This window comes from Saccopteryx bilineata, chromosome 2 (assembly GCF_036850765.1).
Source record: "Saccopteryx bilineata isolate mSacBil1 chromosome 2, mSacBil1_pri_phased_curated, whole genome shotgun sequence".
NCBI lineage: Eukaryota > Metazoa > Chordata > Mammalia > Chiroptera > Emballonuridae > Saccopteryx > Saccopteryx bilineata.
The window spans coordinates 31,558,888-31,575,803 of record NC_089491.1 but is presented as its reverse complement, the minus strand read 5'-3'; the positions used below and the strand labels follow the sequence as shown (position 1 = coordinate 31,575,803).

The 16,916-nt window shown below is 36.9% G+C and overlaps 1 protein-coding gene across 5 annotated transcripts in view; it reads right to left on the bottom strand.

The window, feature by feature from the left end:
• The window catches only part of GRIN3A (glutamate ionotropic receptor NMDA type subunit 3A), a 178,285-nt gene that overhangs the window by 80,797 nt on the left and 80,572 nt on the right, over nucleotides 1-16,916 (bottom strand). The gene's annotated exons all lie outside the window — the stretch shown is intronic.

Here is a 16,916-nt window from a genome sequence, read left to right as displayed (position 1 = left end):
TCACAAAATGGTCTGTGTCATTATTTGTCATATTAGAGAAGCAAAATGGCCATTTTCTAAAAGCATGGGAAGATGAGAAGCCACTAGGTCAGGATCAGAGCCTGTGTTTCCTCTTTGTCATCCTTGTTCTTCTTTCAGCACTCGGTTGCAGGTAAGAACCTGGGCAAGAGTATGTGATGGCCACATCACGTGAGCACGGGGGCGGCACCTCTCATCCTTCCACACAAGCTGAATGCAGTTGTTTCTTAAGTCATTTGCAAGATGAAGAGCAGAGTGAGAAATGGGTTCATAGCGATTCAAAGGAGAAGCTGGTAAACTGGTTACTGTCTCCACAGAGAAAAGAACCAGAGTAAAAAGGCTTGCAAAGCAACACAAGGGAGAACTCCTTTGCACTGAGGGGAGACCAGTGACAAGAACTGCAGGGATTCTCTTCTGCAGTTCTTCCAAAAATGGACTGGTGTATTGCTGGTTTGACTAAAAGGGACAGAAGTAACATAGATCATATTGACAGTGAGGTAGGCAGAATTTTGGGGTGACAGTGAACAAAATTGTATAGGTCCATTATCCGAGTTGTCTACCAGTAGGGTTAAAATTGTAGCTGACGGGAGTGATGTCACGGAAATGGCGCCGTGAGAAGCGCGTCCGACAGCTCTCCCCTAAATCACAACAAATTTATCAACTAGAAACAGAAAAATTTATCCTCGGAGCATTCCGGAGTTCCACACAAACTGAAAGCAAAAGGACTGTTATCACTTGAATCTGAGAGACGAGGGTGTGGAGGAAGCTACTGCAGCGACGCTCATTCAAGCCGCGAGGGAGTGCGCCTGCATGCTATCAATAAGACCACCCTCAGATGCCTATAAGAAAGAGGAAATCGAATATTATGGATACAAAAGAAAGAGAGGTAACACAAATACGTGTGGAAAAATCTATGGAGAAAAGACTTAACATATTGGAAGCCTTGGAGCTAAATGACAGAGAATTTAAAATAGAAATCTTAAAAATACTCAGAGATATACAAGAAAACACAGAAAGGCAATATAGGGAGATCAGAAAACAACTCAATGAACACAAAGAATATATTACCAAGGAAATTGAAACTATAAAAACAAATCAAACAGAAATGAAAAACTCAATTCACGAGCTGAAAAACGAGGTAACAAGCTTAGCTAACAGAACAGCCCAGATTGAAGATAGGATTAGTGAAATAGAAGACAAACAACTTGAGGCACAACAGAGAGAAGAAGAAAGAGACTCAAAAATAATAAAAAACGAGAAAGCCCTACAGGAATTGTCTGACTCCATCAGAAAGAATAACATAAGAATAATAGGTATATCAGAGGGAGAAGAGAAAGAAAATGGAATGGAGAATATACTCAAACAGATAATAGACGAGAACTTCCCAAGCCTGTGGAAGGAACTAAAGCCTCAAATTCAAGAAGCAAACAGAACACCAAGTTTTCTTAACCCCAACAAACCCACTCCAAGGCACATCATAATAAAGATGACACAAACCAATGACAAAGAAAAAATTCTCAAGGCAGCCAGGGAAAAGAAGAGTACAACATATAAAGGAAGGCCTATTAGATTATCATCAGATTTCTCAGCAGAAACTCTACAAGCTAGAAGACAGTGGACCCCAATATTTAAAGTCCTGAAAGAGAGGAACTTTCAGCCAAGAATACTATACCCATCAAAGCTATCCTTCAAGTATGAAGGAGATATAAAAACATTCACAAATACAGAAAAGATGAGAGAATTTATCAACAGAAAGCCCCCACTCCAGGAAATACTAAGGGGGGTTTTCCAACCAGATTCAAAGAACAAAAGAAAACAACACCACAAGTAACAGCTCCACCAAGAACACAATAAAACCAAACTTAAGCTGTGACAACAAAGGAAAAAAAGGGGGGAGAGGATGGAGATTAACAGTAGCAAAGGATGATGAAGTGCAGAAATACTTATAAGATAGGGTACTACAATGAATATGGTAGGTACCCTTTTCATTACTTAATGGTAACCACCCTTAAAAAAACCACCACAAAAACACTTGACTTAAAAAAGGTAGCAACAGAGGAAAGAAGTATGGAACACAAACAAACAAAAACAAATGATAGAAAAACAAAAGAGAAGAATCAAACTAGATACAAAACTAACAGAAAGCAATTTATAAAATGGCAGTAGGGAACCCACAAGTGTCAATAATTACACTAAATGTAAATGGATTAAACTTACCAATAAAAAGACACAGAGTAGCAGAATGGATTAAAAAAGAAAATCCAACTATATGCTGCCTACAAGAAACACATCTAAGCAACAAGGATAAAAACAAATTCAAAGTGAAAGGCTGGAAAACAATACTCCAAGCAAACAACACCCAAAAAAAAAGCAGGCGTAGCAATACTCATATCTAATAATGCTGACTACAAGACAGAAAAAGTACTCAGAGACAAAAATGGTCATTTCATAATGATTAAGGGGAAGTTGAATCAAGAAGACATAACAATCCTTAATATATATGCATCAAACCAAGGAGCACCAAAATATATAAGACAGCTACTTATTGACCTTAAAACAAAAACTAACAAAAATACAATCATACTTGGAGACCTCAATACACCGCTGACGGCTCTAGATCGGTCATCCAAACAGAGAATCAATAAAGATATAGTGGCCTTAAACGAAATACTAGAACACCTGGTTATGATAGACATCTACAGGACACTTCATCCCAAAGCGACAGAGTATACATTTTTCTCTAGTGTACATGGAACATTCTCAAGAATTGACCATATGTTGGGCCACAAAGACAATATCAGAAAATTTAGAAAAATTGAAATTGTACCAAGCATATTTTCTGATCATAAAGCCTTGAAACTAGAATTCAACTGCAAAAAAGAGGGGGAAAAACCCACAAAAATGTGGAAACTAAACAACATACTTCTAAAAAATGAATGGGTCAAAGAAGAAATAAGCGCAGAAATCAAAAGATATATACAGACAAATGAAAATGAAAATACGACATATCAGAATCTCTGGGATGCAGCAAAAGCAGTAATAAGAGGAAAGTTCATATCACTTCAGGCCTATATGAACAAACAAGAGAGAGCCGAAGTAAACCACTTAACTTCACACCTTAAGGAACTAGAAAAAGAAGAACAAAGACAACCCAAAACCAGCCGAAGAAAGGAGATAATAAAAATCAGAGCAGAAATAAATGAAATAGAGAACAGAAAAACTATAGAAAAAATCAATAAAACAAGGAGCTGGTTCTTTGAAAAGATCAACAAAATTGACAAACCCTTGGCAAGACTCACCAAGGAAAAAAGACACAGGACTCAAATAAATAAAATCCAAAATGAAAGAGGAGAGATCACCACAGACATCATAGAAATACAAAGAATTATTGTAGAATACTATGAAAAATTATATGCCACCAAATACAACAATCTAGAAGAAATGGATAAATTCCTAGAACAATAAAACCTTCCTAGACTGAGTCATGAAGAAGCAGAAAGCCTAAACAGACCAATCAGCAGGGAGGAAATAGAAAAAACTATTAAAAATGTCCCCAAAAATAAAAGTCCAGGCCCAGACGGTTATACTAGTGAATTCTATCAAACATTCAAAGAAGACTTGGTTCCTAATCTACTCAAAGTCTTCCAAAAAATTGAAGAAGAAGCAATACTTCCAAACACATTTTATGAGGCAAACATAACCCTCATACCAAAACCTGGCAAGGATGGCACAAAGAAAGAAAACTACAGACCAATATCTCTAATGAATACAGATGCTAAAATACTAAACAAAATACTGGCAAACCGAATACAACAACATATTAAAAAAATAATACATCATGATCAAGTGGGATTCATCCCAGAATCTCAAGGATGGTTCAACATACGCAAAACAGTTAACGTAATACACCATATCAACAAAACAAAGAACAAAAACCACATGATCTTATCTATAGATGCAGAAAAGGCTTTTGATAAAATACAACACAATTTTATGTTTAAGACTCTCAACAAAATGGGTATAGAAGCAAAATATCTCAACATGATAAAGGCCATATATGATAAACCATCAGCCAACATCCTATTAAACGGCATAAAACTGAGGACTTTCTACCTTAAATCAGGAACAAGACAGGGTTGTCCACTCTCTCCACTCTTATTCAACGTGGTGCTAGAAGTTCTGGCCAGAGCAATCAGACAAGACAAAGAAATAAAAGGCATCCATATCGGAAAAGAAGAAGTAAAGCTATCACTTTTTGCTGATGATATGATCCTATACATCGAAAACCTGAAGGACTCCACAAAAAGATTATTAGAAACAATAAACCAATACAGTAAGGTCGCAGGATACAAAATTAACATACAAAAGTCCATAGCCTTTCTATATGCCAACAATGAAATATTAGAAAACGAACTCAAAAAAATAATCCCCTTCACGATTGCAACAAAAAAAATAAAATACCTAGGAATAAACATAACAAAGAACGTAAAGGACCTATATAATGAAAATTACAAAGCATTGTTAAGGGAAATCGAAAAAGATACAATGAGATGGAAAAATATTCCTTGTTCTTGGATAGGAAGAATAAATATAATCAAAATGGCCATATTACCCAAAGCAATATACAAATTTAATGCAATTCCCATCAAAATTCCTATGACATTTTTTAAAGAAATGGAACAAAAAATCATCAGATTTATATGGAACTATAAAAAACCCCGAATAGCCAAAACAATCCTAAGGAAAAAGAATGAAGCTGGGGGCATTACAATACCTGACTTTAAACTATATTATAGGGCCACGATAATCAAAACAGCATGGTATTGGCAAAAAAATAGACACTCAGACCAATGGAACAGAATAGAAAGCCCAGAAATAAAACCACATATATATGGTCAAATAATCTTTGATAAAGGGGCCAACAACACACAATGGAGAAAAGAAAGCCTCTTCAACAAATGGTGTTGGGAAAACTGGAAAGCCACATGCAAAAGAATGAAACTCGACTACAGCCTGTCCCCGTGTACTAAAATTAATTCAAAATGGATCAAAGACCTAAATATAAGACCTGAAACAATAAAGTACATAGAAGAAGACATAGGTACTAAAATCATGGACCTGGGTTTTAAAGAACATTTTATGAACTTGACTCCAATGGCAAGAGAAGTGAAGGCAAAGATAAATGAATGGGACTACATCAGAATTAAAAGTTTTTGCTCAGCAAGAGAAACTGATATCAAAATAAACAGACAGCCAACTATATGGGAACTGATATTTTCAAACGACAGCTCAGATAAGGGCCTAATATCCAAAATTTACAAAGAACTCATAAAACTCAACAACAAACAAACAAACAATCCAATAAAAAAATGGGAAGAGGACATGAACAGACACTTCTCCCAGGAAGAGATACAAATGGCCAACAGATATATGAAAAGATGCTCAGCTTCATTAGTTATTAGAGAAATGCAAATCAAAACTACAATGAGATACCACCTCACTCCTGTTAGATTAGCTATTATCAACAAGACGGGTAATAGCAAATGTTGGAGAGGCTGTGGAGAAAAAGGAACCCTCATTCACTGTTGGTGGGACTGTAAAGTAGTACAACCATTATGGAGGAAAGTATGGTGGTTCCTCAAAAAACTGCAAATAGAACTACCTTATGACCCAGCAATCCCTCTACTGGGTATATACCCCAAAACCTCAGAAACATTGATACGTGAAGACACATGTAGCCCCATGTTCATTGCAGCACTGTTCACAGTGGCCAAGACATGGAAACAACCAAAAAGCCCTTCAATAGAAGACTGGATAAAGAAGATGTGGCACATATACACTATGGAATACTACTCAGCCATAAGAAATGATGACATCAGATCATTTACAGCAAAATGGTGGGATCTTGATAACATTATAAGGAGTGAAATAAGCAAATCAGAAAAAAACAAGAACTACATGATTCCATACATTGGTGGAACATAAAAATGAGACTAAGAGACATGGACAAGAGTGTGGTGGTTACCAAGGGTGGGGGGGGAGGGAGGACATGGGAGAGAGGGAGGGAGAGAGTTAGGGGGAGGGGGAGGGGCACAGAGAACTAGATAGAGGGTGACGGAGGACAATCTGACTTTGGGCGAGGGGTTTGCAACATAATTTGATGACAAAATAACCTATACATGTTTTCTTTGAATATATGTACCCTGATTTATTAATGTCATCCCATTACCATTAATAAAAATTTATAAAAAAAAAAATTGTAGCTGACAGGCTAGGATTCTGAGTCAGAGCATCTCTAGGATGCTGAGAGAGGACCAGAACTAAACAGAATTACAGTATACAAGTTATTGAAACCCTTAACTTGTCAATAGGACCTGATGACAGTTCTACAATGGAGGTAGAGTTTAGTCCTGGAACACGTCGCTCATACAAGGATAAAGGCAAGGATGGAGCCATTAGCAAAGTGACCCGAGGCTGGGTCATATGGGAACTGAACATTAACACTGTTCTTTCACTGTATTGCACAAATGAGACATGCACGGGATCTTGTGAAAACACAAATTCCATAGTGCTCACAAAAATTAAGGGATATTTCAAAATGAATATGAAGTGTTAAAAAAAAAGAAGCATTTGATTTTTTTTTATTTAACAAGAACATCAGTAAAGCAAACAGCAAGTCAAAGAAAGTTGTTTGATTATGCAAATGAGTTGTAAAACCAACTTTTATTTCATTGATGAAAATGCACTTTACAAAAGGCTGAAAGTACTGGAGTATCTGCATGGTCCCTGATCCCCTAATTTTTTTTTTGTATTTTTCTGAAGCTGGAAACGGGAGAGACAGTCAGACAGACTCCCGCATGCGCCCGACCGGGATCCACCCAGCACGCCCACCACGGGCGATGCTCTGCCCACCAGGGGGCGATGCTCTGCCCCTCCGGGGCATCGCTCTGCCGCAACCAGAGCCACTCTAGTGCCTGGGGCAGAGGCCAAGGAGCCATCCCCAGCGCCCGGGCCATCTTTGCTCCAATGGAGCCTTGGCTGCGGGAGGGGAAGAGAGAGACAGAGAGGAAGGAGGGGGGGGGTGGAGAAGCAAATGGGTGCTTCTCCTATGTGCCCTGGCTGGGAATCGAACCCGGGTCCCCTGCACGCCAGGCTGACGCTTTACCGCTGAGCCAACCGGCCAGGGCCACATCCTCTAATTTTTGTGAGCAGTGTTGTTCAGTAGGTCTGGGGACAGGTTCAGTAGGTCTGAGGTTCTGCATTTCTAACAAGCTCCTAGAGATGCTAAAACTGCCTGTTCTTGGACCACGCTTCTAGAAGAATCTGGACATCTTAAACTTTCCCTGAATAAGAACAGGATTAGTTCCTGAGCGTGGCTTAGGGGAGGCAAGGAAGAAAGCTGTGCCTGCACGGGAGGAAGGAGAGGCCCCTGCTGTGAGCGGTAGGGAGAGAAAGAGGCCGAATCCTGGCAGGAAGCTCTGCGGGCCGCGTCCTCCTTTGGTCTCTTCCTCCTCAAATCTGATAATTGGCATCTTTCCCCTAAAGTATGACACCGTCCCGTGGTACAGGTCTTGTTCTCTCTGCAAGCAGATTCATCTAGTCTAAATGAATAGCCCATACCGGAAACTAACAAAAGTCTCACCTCTTTCAGGGAACATTTGTCTTATCTTGAAACATCTGCAGTACATAAAAGGGGTTTCTGAAGGAAAATTCCTTAACACAAAGAAATGGCTGTTGGGGGAATTTCAGGAAGAAGGAGCTGAGGTGCCCCTGATGTCACTGTGTTCTAGTGGAAGGCAACCCTTCAACATGATCACTAAGTCAGTAACCAAAAATATTAGTAGAATGTTTTTACAGAGTATTTTCTTTTCTGTACATATTTTGTATAATGTACTTTTTTACTCGACAGTATATATCTAGTTCATTTTTCCCTTAATAGCAATATTATGTTCTAATGAAGGATTGTAATCTCCTCTTAGTGACTACAGATTATTTCTAGCTTTTCCGGAGTATAAACAATATCTACATGAACAGAGACTGATCTTAACTCTGTTCTCTTTGAACAAAATTTACATGAGCCAGGTGCGGCTGAAGGTGGAATGGAGTAACAGCTTGAGGGACTTAACACTGGGAAGATGAATCAGCACCAGTTCATATGCAGACACTACAGTTTCACTTGGAGATTTCTAAATGCAAGCCAGGAGAAGCTGCCATTTCACAGGGAGCAGTGGCAAAGGAGCATGTGACAGTGTGCCACAGCGGTGTGGATGGAAGACACTATGAAGAGAAACTGCTCCTTTTTCTTAGTGTTTGAAGGATCCAGAAGGGCATATTCTTGCTGTAACACTTCCCTGGATAGGGTAGTAGTGACAATGATGAGGGTGGGGTGGGAGTTAAACTGCATCTCTCTCATTTTATCCCACACCCAGTCATATATTGTGTGTGCACAAATTCAAATGTTACAGCCTCCACAGCCATCTCTGCCCTTGAGTCATCTTTGTGTGTGAGGGGCTTTCTCAGGCGAAGTCCAAGGGTGGGGAAAGGGCTGGCTGGAATAAATCAGGTGGCGGAGGACAGTCTTACTGCATGTATAAATAAAACACTGAATAGAAAATAACATAGTCAGAAATTGTTGGGGACGAAGCCTGACTCTGCCATTGATTAGCTATGTGGCCATGGACAAGTTACATAATTTCTTTTAGCTCTGTTTCCTCATAGTGTGGATGCAGCAAAGTGTAAATGAGAAAAATCCATGGGGAGGGGGGCTGAATAAAGGGATTGAGCAAAAAGATAAAAAAGAGAGAAAACTCATGGACACAGACAATAGTGTGGTGATTGCTGGTGGTGGGGGAGAGCGAAGGTTGGGGAAGGTGGAGGAGGGTGTAGGGGGATCAATGGTGGTGGACGGAGACTTGACTTGGAGTGGTGACCACACAATATAGTGTACAGATGCTGTGTCGTAGAATTGTCCACCTGAAACCTGACCAGTGTCACCCCAGTCAATAAATTCAATTTAAAAAATAAAACAACAAGAAAAATCCATATAAAGCAGTCGGCATATTCCCTCAAACATAGAAGGTATACAATAAATGCTATTATTATTATTCATATTTATTGACATTGATATTTTCAGTTCTTGTTACTGAAATGATATCTATGGTCTTATTATGAAATTACATTGTTCATGTAGGACACTCAGAATATTGACTGATCATCATTTTAAACACATAAACCATAAGATATGTACATATTTATGTAACTACATTCATTTACATTCTTACATGCCAACAGATGCACCTCCACTAATTCTATGTCTGCAGATCATGTGTAGAAAAAAACTCTAGCTCAAATATAATTTAAGGAAACATTGACAGGCCATGTTTGGGTTAGCATTGTTAAATTTTTCTATCATTTGGCATTTTTTAGGCAGCAGCTTCCTGATAAAGCACCATGGTAAGTGTATTTCTTCAGTTTGAAAAATATTAATAGATTATGACAAAATGTCTTTCTGAACTTAAATTATGAATAACATTATATATATAATAACATTATATATATATATATCTGTGTAATTGGCTAGAGCAGGCTTGTATGCAGTACCAATGGGGAAAATTGAACCCTTACTGGCCATCACTCTAGCTCCTGATCTGATTAAGGATCAAATTGTCAAGTTGAGTCTCAATCACAAAATCCAGCATTCACCTTAAATCATACTGTGTGCAGAGCTAAAAAATATATTTTAGACCAAAAAGATCCCCTTTGGGGGTTGTCTTCAATTTCTTCAGTCACATATAGATATTTATTGAGCATGAAAATGTGATTCTTCACAGGGCAAACCACTGTATCAAATTTCTATATGTCCACTGTCCAACACCAGTACTCTGTGCTTTGTATTAAAATACATCGCCCCCTAGTGAGGCTTTCTTTCCATTCATTCCATAGCATCTAGTTTGAGGATGGTTTTGAATGGTTTGAATGGTTATGAGGCCAAGCAGAGGTGGCCAAGATAAGTCCAGAATAATGGAGGTAGAGGGTAGAGGTACCTCTCATTTGCAGTGAAAGGGTATATAGTCAGATGATTTCCACATTATGCCCATGAGTAGCCTGGAATACTCGGTTCTTCCAAATTACAATTGAGTGAGTCCGTTAAACTGCAATTATTTCTTAAATGTATATGAACATATAGTCCATAGACATGTATATGGATAATTGTTTATAATTATATAAGACATGGGAATATTTAAAGATATCTATGACTAATTCATTGGTATAGAAAGTATCTATGTATAAAGATAGTGCTTGCTAAACTGGTTAATAATGTAAACAAAGTTATAAACCTATTTTCCCCTATTTTAAGAGAAGGGTTGGCAGAAATTTGGCACATTCTCTGTTTGTATTCAAATAAAGGAAGTGAACTTAGACATTCATTAAAGCAAACCCAGCAGGGTGTCTAATTGAAAACACTTTGCTGCAGTTAGTATGAATCAGTGTATCTATTTGAAAGTAATAAAGCTGCAGTTATTTAAAAAATTCTATAAAGAACAACCTCAAAGTTATTTTGGATGTAGATGAGGAAATAAACAGATCACATGATCCTTTGTTCACTTTTCCATTTATAAGCCTGAATTACCGTATTTCCTCATGTATAAAATGCACAATTTTCCAAAAAATTTGGGGTCTAAAAACTGTGTGTGTGTCTTATACAGTGGTAATCGATTTTTTTACTTGTATTTCCTGCTTTTTTGCCCTTGTTTTTGAGCTCACTATTGAAGACAGTGATTCGTCATCAGACACAGATGAGGACAAGCTAATAGATGGGAGTTTTGACAGTGATGAGGAGTTGTATGGATTTTATGATGAATAAAACTTGAGTTCAATAACTTTATGCAATACATTTTTTTTTTAATTTAGGCCCCCAAATTAAGGTGCATCTTATACATGGCAGCATCTTATACATGGGGAAATATAGTAGCTAAGTTGTGATAGTTTTCCTAAGGTTCTTTGAATTGAAGAACATTCAGGAAGGGAAGGGAAATATGTGTTTTCCAACTCCTAATTAATGTCTTATACTGTGTGTCTCATCCTTACTGAACCAAAAAATGTTTCTGACCTAACTCCACAATCTGAGGCTCGGGTCCGAGAATCACCCAGGCTGGGGCAGTATCACATGTCTCTTGCTCCCATTCAAGGATCCTGCACCTCTGACCCTTGGCTCAGAGATGGTATCATGGTTTTAGGTATTCTTTGCTTTGATAATCTGATTATATCAATCTCAAAGCTCAAACACTCCTGGTCACTCCTGGATATAATTTGGAACTCACTTGGGTACAATCTCCAATTGCAAGTGAGAGGTGCTCCTGCCCTCTGCCTTTATTCTACTGGACACCGGTGCTTGGCTTCATGGCCAAGTCCATTATTTACACAACACTTATCTAAATAAGTGAATGAGTGGTTGCCATATGCTTATACTTCAGGGATACAGGTGTATAAGATCAATCTGGTCTCTACTCTCATGAAGTTTATAATTGAGTGTGAATGAAATCAGAACTTCAGTAAGGTATTTCACATCTGTTATCTTGTGGAATCCTCTCAAATAAGGGCACAGAGGCCATAGCAAGTATCTTGCTAAACTTGACACAACTAGCCTATGATTGAGGCATTCATTAAATGTAAATTTGTTCAATACTGAGACTTTGCCCTTTGTAGCCTATACTGCTCACAAAAATTAGGGGATATTTCACAATGAATATGAAGCTATAATATATCCCCTAACTTTGGTGAGCAGTAATGAACCCCTTACTGGAGCTTTCCTTCTGTTCATTCCTGAGCATCTAGTATGAGAATTGTTATGAAAGGTGTTATCAAAAGCAATGATTTCAAGGTAATCTCTGCAGAAGGTAAAACCCCTATTCCAATGCTGCCATTTTCATCCATTTATTAATTGAACAACATTTACAGAATATTTACTATTCACCCAACACTGTGTACAGCAAAACACAGGGGGTCAATTACCATGACAATTTCAGATTGTGTTCAGTCCTATGAGAGGAATAAACTGGGTGGGAATAAAAGTTTACTTTGGAAAGTCTCTGTGGAAAGCATAGCTTGTTTAAGATGCAAATATTTTACTACGGGAATATTATTCATTGAGGAACCCACCCTTCCTGGACTTGAAAGGCTGCAGGCAGCAGCAGTACACATGGCGAAAACATTGCTGTTGTGACTGTTGTCTCATGTCTCAATTATTCTCCTTCTTACTTGGCTTAATGTGTACTTTTTCATTACATAAATAATACATGGATGTTGCAGAAAATATGCAGCAGAAATAATAAAATATGTATCTCCTGTAATTACAGTGCTTGGATAGCAATGCTGTTAACATTGTGTTATATTTTCTTCTAGTCACTTCTCTCTATAGCACGTACATATGCATATTACAAAGCTAGAAATGCAGTATCTGCATTTGTATCTTAATTTTTTACTTAACATGATATTTTGACTTTTTGACATTTTAAAACTCTTCAAAATAATCTCTACTGGCTACTTTTTTTTTATAGCACATAGGAATATTATAATGTATGAATTGTGCTGCTGTTGGACATTTGCCTGGTTTTCAAGATTTTGCTATTTTGAGTAAGACAGTGGTGAATCTTTGCAATAAATTGTTTTTCATATATCATTTCCTTTGGACAGATTCCTAGAAGTGGAAGTCAGAGGTGAAAAGCATGGACTCTTCTAAGGCTCTTGATACAAATGGCCAAATTGATTTTAGAAGATATCGTAGCAACATGTCTCCCAATAGCAGGGTATGCCTGTGTCAGTCTTAATGTGCTTACATTAAGATTGAGAATTAGCTTGACCTGTGGTAGTGCAGTGGGTAGAGCGTCAACCTGGAATGCTGCAGTCACCGGTTTAAAACCCCAGGTTTGCCTGGTCAAGGCACATATGAGAAGCTACTACTACTGAGTTGATGCTTCCCACTCCTTCCCCCTCCCTTCTCTCTCTCTCTTCTTTCTAAAATCAGTAAATAAAACCTTTTGAAAAAATTGAGAACTATCAGTTAAAGACACCTAATTTGATAGGTAAAATATAATTTCTATACTGTTTCAGTTATCGTTTACAAGTAAGATTTAACATTTTATATTTCTTGGTCAAATTTATTTCTTTTTCTGAATTGCTGTTAATATTCTTTATTTATTATTTGGTTTTAAGATTATTCAATGTATATCTTGCTCTCTACTTGAAAGGATTTAAGGCAGCTTAAAAGTCACAAAATGTAAGATGGCATAAATTAAAATAGGATGCAATTGAAAAAGAAACAACATGAAGCCAGAAATAATGCTTTAAAAGCATACTGCAATGACAATACATCTGCTAGTAGTAGGCAAGAAATTTGCCTCCAAATTCTTGAGATGTTAGCTCAAAAAGAGAATCTTGCCATTTATCGGGTTCACAATGACAATAAGAGAATGAGAGAGAACTGTTCAAAATAAATATAACTAATATTGGTATTAAAATCTGATAAGACTTAACTATTTTTGTTATTTTGTGTTTTTTGTATAAGTTTCTTCACTTGGATCATTTTAATATCCAAGACTACTTAACAGCGAGATGTAGTATGTTAATGTTGCTGACAACAGTGTCTGGCACATGGAAAGGGTCAGTAATAGCTTTTCTGTTATTTTTATTAGTATCGTTTTTCTTTTTTTAAAATTTTTAAATTAATTTTAATTGGGTGACATTAATCAATCAGGGTACATAGGTTCAGAGAAAACATCTCTAAGTTATTTTGACATTTGATTATGTTGCATACCCATCACCCAAAGTCATATAGTCTTCTGTCACCTTCTATCTGGTTGTCTTTGTGCCACTCCTTGCCCCTCCCCACCCTCTCCTTTCCCCTCCCCACCCCCGGTAACCACTACACTCTTGTCCATGTTCCTGAGTCTCATTTTTATGTCCCACCTATGTATGGAATCATATAGTTCTTAGTTTTTTTCTGATTTACTTATTTCGCTCAGTATAATGTTATCAAGGTCCATCCATGTTGTTGTAAATGATCCGATGTCATCATTTCTTATGGCCCAGTAGTATCCCATAGTATATATGTACCACATCTTCTTTATCCAATCATGTATTGAAGGGCTTTTTGGTTGTTTCCATGTCTTGGCCACTGTGAACAATGCTGCAATGAACATAGGGCTGCATGTGTCTTTATGGACCATTGTTTTTGAGTTATGGGGGTATATTCCCAGTAGAGGGATTGCTGGGTCATATGGTAGTTCTGTTTTTAATTTTTTGAGGAACTATCATACTTTCTTCCATAGTGGTTGTACTACTTTACATTCCCACCAACAGTGAATGAGGGTTCCTTTTTCTCCACAGCCTCTCCAACACTTGTTATTACCTGTCTTGTTGATAATAGCTAATCTAACAGGTGTGAGGTGGTATCTCATTGTAGTTTTGATTTGCATTTCTCCAATAGCTAGTGAAGATAAGCATCTTTTCATATATCTGTTGGCCATTTGTATTTCTTCCTGGGAGAAGTATCTGTTCATGTCCTCTTCCCATTTTTTATTGGATTGTTTGCTTGTTTGTTGTTGAGTTTTATGAGTTCTTTGTATATTTTGGATATTAGGCCCTTATCTGTGCTGTTGGTTGAATATATCATCTCCCATTTAGTTGGCTGTCTGTTTGTTATGTTGTCAGTTTCTTTTGCTGTGCAAAAGCTTCTTAGTCTGATGTAGTCCCATTCGTTTATCTTTGCCTTCACTTCCGTGGCCTTTGGAGTCAAATTCATAAAGTGCTCTTTGTAACCAAGGTCCATGAGTTTAGCACCCGTGTTTTCTTCTATGTAATTTATTGATTCAGGTCTTATATTTAGGTCTTTGATCCATTTTGAATTAATTTTAGTTCAAGGGGACAAACTGTAGTCGAGTTTCATTCTTTTGCATGTGGCTTTCCAGTTTTCCCAGCACCATTTGTTGAAGAGGTTTTCTTTTCTCCGTTGTGTGTTGTTGGCCCCTTTATCGAAAATTATTTGACCATATACATGTAGTTTTATTTCTGGGCTTTCTATTCTATTCCATTAGTCTGAGTGTCTATTTTTCTACCAATACCATGCTGTTTTGATTATCATGGCCCTATAATATAATTTGAAGTCAGGTATTGTAATGCTCCCAGCTTCGTTCCTTTTCCCTAAGATTGCTCTGGCTATTTGGGTTTTTTATAGTTCCATATAAACCTGATGATTTTTTGTTCTATTTCTTTAAAAAATGACATTGGAATTTTGATGGGAATTGCATTAAATTTATATATTGCTTTGGGTAATATAGTCATTTTGACTATATTTATTCTTCCTATCCAAGAACAAGGAATATTTTTCCATTTCATTATATCTTTTTCGATTTCCCTTAACAATGCTTTGTAGTTTTCATTATATACGTCCTTTACATTCTTTGTTATGTTTATTCTTAGGTATTTTATTTTTTTTCTTGCAATCATGAAGGGGATTTTTTTTTTTTAGTTCATTTTCTGATGTTTCATTGTTGGTATATAGAAAGGCAATGGACTTTTGTATATTAATTTTGTATCCTGCAACCTTACTGTATTGGTTTATTGTTTCTAGTAGACTTTTTGTGGAGTCTTCTGGGTTTTCAATGTACAGGATCATATCCTCTGCAAAAAGTGAAACCTTTACTTCCTCTTTCCCAATATGAATGCCTTTTATTTCTTTCTCTTGTTTGATTGCTGTGGCTAGAACTTCCAGCACTACGTTGAATAAGAGTGGATAGAGTGGACAACCTTGTCTTGTTCCTGATTTTAGGGAAAAAGTCCTCAGTTTTATGCCATTTAATATGATGTTAGCTGATGGTTTATCATAGATGGCCTTTATTATGTTGAGATATTTTCCTTCTATACCCATTTTGTTAAGTGTTTTAAACATAAAATGATGTATTTTATCAAATGCCTTTTCTGCATCTATTGATAAGATCATATGGTTTTTGTTCTTTGTTTTGTTGATATGGTGTATTACATTAACCGTTTTACATATGTTGAACCATTCTTGTGATTCTGGGATGAATCCCACTTGATCATGATGAATTATTTTTTTAATGTGTTGTTGTATTCAATTTGCTAGTATTTTGTTTAGTATTTTAGCATCTGTATTCATTAGAGATATTGGTCTGTAGTTTTGTGGGGTTTTTTTTGTATTGTCCTTGCCAGGTTTTGGTATGAGGGTTATGTTGGTCTCATAAAGTGTGTTTGGCAGTATTGCTTCTTCTTCAATTTTTTGGAAGACTTTGAGTAGAATAAGAACCAAGTCTTCTTTGAATGTTTGATAGAATTCACTAATATAGCTGTCTGGCCTTGGACTTTTATTTTTGGGGAGGATTTTAATAGTTGTTTTTATTTCCTCCCTGCTTATGGGTCTGTTTAGGCTTTCTGCTTCTTCATGACTCAGTCTAGGAAGATTATATTGTTCTAGGAATTTATTCATTTCTTCTATATTGTTAAATTTGGTGGCATATCATTTTTTATAGTATTCTATAATAATTCTTTGTATATCTATGATATCTGTGGTGATTTCTTTTATTTTGGATTTTGTTTATATGAGTCCTTTCTCTTTTTTCCTTGGTGAGTCTTGCCAAGCATTTGGCAATTTTGTTGATCTTGTTTTATTAATTTTTTCTATAGTTTTTCTGTTCTCTATTTTATTTATTTCTGCTCTGATTTTTATTATTTCCTTTCTTCTGCTGGTTTTGGGTTGTCTTTGTTCTTCTTTTTCTAGTTCCTTAAGATGTGAAGTTAAGTGGTTTATTGGGCTCTGTTTGTTCATATAGGCCTATAATAATATGAACTTCCCTCTTATTACTGCTTTTGCTGCATCCCAGAGA